This window comes from Eublepharis macularius, chromosome 2 (genome assembly GCF_028583425.1).
Source record: "Eublepharis macularius isolate TG4126 chromosome 2, MPM_Emac_v1.0, whole genome shotgun sequence".
Taxonomy (NCBI): Eukaryota; Metazoa; Chordata; class Lepidosauria; order Squamata; family Eublepharidae; genus Eublepharis; species Eublepharis macularius.
The window spans coordinates 31,171,116-31,173,686 of record NC_072791.1 but is presented as its reverse complement, the minus strand read 5'-3'; the positions used below and the strand labels follow the sequence as shown (position 1 = coordinate 31,173,686).

Below are 2,571 nucleotides of genomic sequence, written 5' to 3'. Positions count from 1 at the left end.
TTATGGTTACCAGCCCCAGGTTGAGAAATTCCTTGAGGGTGGAACCGGAGGGGAGGGGGCTTGGCGAGGAGACATCAACAGGGTACGATACCATGGAGTCCATCTTCCAAAGTTGCCATTTTCTCTGTGGAAACTTATCTCTATAATCTGGAGATCATCTGAAATTCCAGGAGATGTCCAGGCCTCATCTGGAGCTTCCCACACAAAGAAGACCTCACTGCTGGCACCAGGTAAGTGCCAGGTCCCCCCACCCCCACCGGGAGAGGATAGGGACCTGGCAAACCTATGTGGGGGTGGGGGTGGCTGGGAGCGGAGGATCCCCTGCCCTGACTGGAGTACTGGGAACCCCAGATATGATAGACCCAGGAGGCCCAGCAGTTCAGCATGTTGTTTGAGACTACTGCTCTAACACTGCTTCTGATTGGCTTCAGCAAATCTCACAGGATGTGGACAATAAGTAAATATATAAGAAAATAAGTTTCTATAAATGTCCTCGGGCGTTATATTCAGTTTGCCCTCAATTTTTTTCCTCATGGGATTGAAGCCTGGGCTGGGTCTTTCTGGACCTCCTGAGCCCCAGTAGTGTTCCCTTCCTCCAGTCACATGGGGGTCATTACACAGGGTACCAGCAGCCAGACTCAAAGCCTTGGCAATGTGTTTTTGATTTCATGTATTCATAGAGTTAGCTTTTCTTGAGATGAAGGAAACAGCCGCCTCAAAAGATGGTCAGGTCACATAAGATTTTGCCATTGCTGATTTACAATGCAGGATATGTAATGCCGTTCTTTGACATTATTTAGCGGCAAAAAAGTATACATAATAATTGATCCTTGGTTAAGAGTCAGACATTTTAACAGTAATGAGTCATGGAGCCCACATTTATGAAGGCTATCAATCTTTGGAGCTCCTGATTTGATTCTCCAAGCCAAAACCATACAGTGACATAAATACTGCTGATAAAGCATAATTGTGTTCTTCAGTCTAGGTGAATTCTGTTGGCTATTGTAGGAAGCACCAGCCAACTGGCCCTAAATCGATGTGTGTGTGTGTGTGTGCCTGTGCGTGTAAAATACAGAAAACTGTTCATGTGTACACAGAATGCCTGAACAAAATGGCAAAGATATTTCGACATTTTTTATTTCAAGCAAACAGCCTGTGAAAACCAAATGGATTTTTCCACTTAAAAAAAAAACATGTCAAAGACATTCAGTAAAAATAATATTTGCATTGATTGTCAAATATTGAAATAGCTGTTTGTATTTCTTTCTTGTGGAAGGAATGTTGAAGGAGGCATAGTGAAGTTTGCTGGAGACAAAATGTCAAGTTTGCAGTAGCTGCTTTGGAAATGTTTAAAATGAATAATGTGAGATATAAATAAGTAATCCAAGCCTCTGTCATTCTGATTATTATATCATATCCTGCTCTTCCTCCACAGAGCTCAGGATGGTGTGCATAGCCCCTTTCCATTTTATCCTCAAGGATACTCAGTGAAAACAGGCTAAACAACAGCTCCAGATGATCTGGTGAGCTTTCTGGTAGGGCAGGGATCCATTTTTGCAGAGGCTTTGAGCTGGCTACACCTTTTGTTGATAAAACTTTGGAGCTGGTTTAAGAACTTTTTGCAGGATAAAAGGGATCCTGAGAGGGAATTTTTCCCACACCATTTTCAATCCTTTGGCAAAATAAAATTAAACAGCAATGAAAGGCTAGATTGCTGGATATGGGCCAAGTGTGTGAAGTATAAGAGGTTAGTTTTCTTAGGTTACTTGACCATCAAATATTGCTTGTGGTCTACTGGATGGTTGGATGTGTGCATTTTCTAATTCTGTATTTACTTCCCTTTGTATCACTGATTAAGACCTTTACATCAGAACATATTTAAAGCAGTATGGTATATGCTAAATAAATGTTTGTTTGAAGAAGCTTGAGGTTTATATTGCTTATCTAAGTAACAGTCGTCCGTCCCCCCCCCCCCAATTTACAACCCTCTTTAATTGATAAAAAGACATAATGGATTCAAAAGCTGGAGAAGGAATATAGACAGTATTAGGAGAAGAAGAGGTTTCTACTGGTCTTTTAACTCCTTCAGTCTCCAGATGGCAGATTTCACTGTCACACTGAAGTAGTGTTGAATGTCCAGGCACCACCAGCCACTGTCTTCATACAAGAACCACAATGCCGGATACCCACAGCTTTCCTCTTCATTTTGGTCTTGCCACAGAAGGAGCAGGTACACTTGGCATGATGGCTAATTTCAGTCTTCTTCACCAGCTTCAAGGAAGCTCTGTACCAGGTACCATATTTACCCACAATGCCAGCTTTCTTGGTACTCTTGGTCTTGGCCATCTTGCTATACTACAGGCCCCACAAAAGAAGGAAGTCTCTTGAGCAAGTTTCAATAGTTCATAATTTCCTATATTTAGTTCTTTGCTTACTCTACAAACACTGTTATTCTGTAGGACCAAGATGCTAAACATTGAGATATTAAGAAGCCTGAAGCGCAATTCATAGGGTTGCCATAATTTGGAAGCGACTTGACAGCATATAACATACAACTTAGTCTTATTTGCT

The 2,571-nt window shown here is 41.7% G+C and overlaps 1 pseudogene; it reads right to left on the bottom strand.

Moving 5' to 3' along the window:
- Positions 1-2,024: 2,024 nt before the first annotated feature.
- LOC129325048 (60S ribosomal protein L37a-like) lies at positions 2,025-2,346 on the bottom strand (annotated as a pseudogene).
- Between the last annotated feature and the right edge of the window lie 225 nt (positions 2,347-2,571).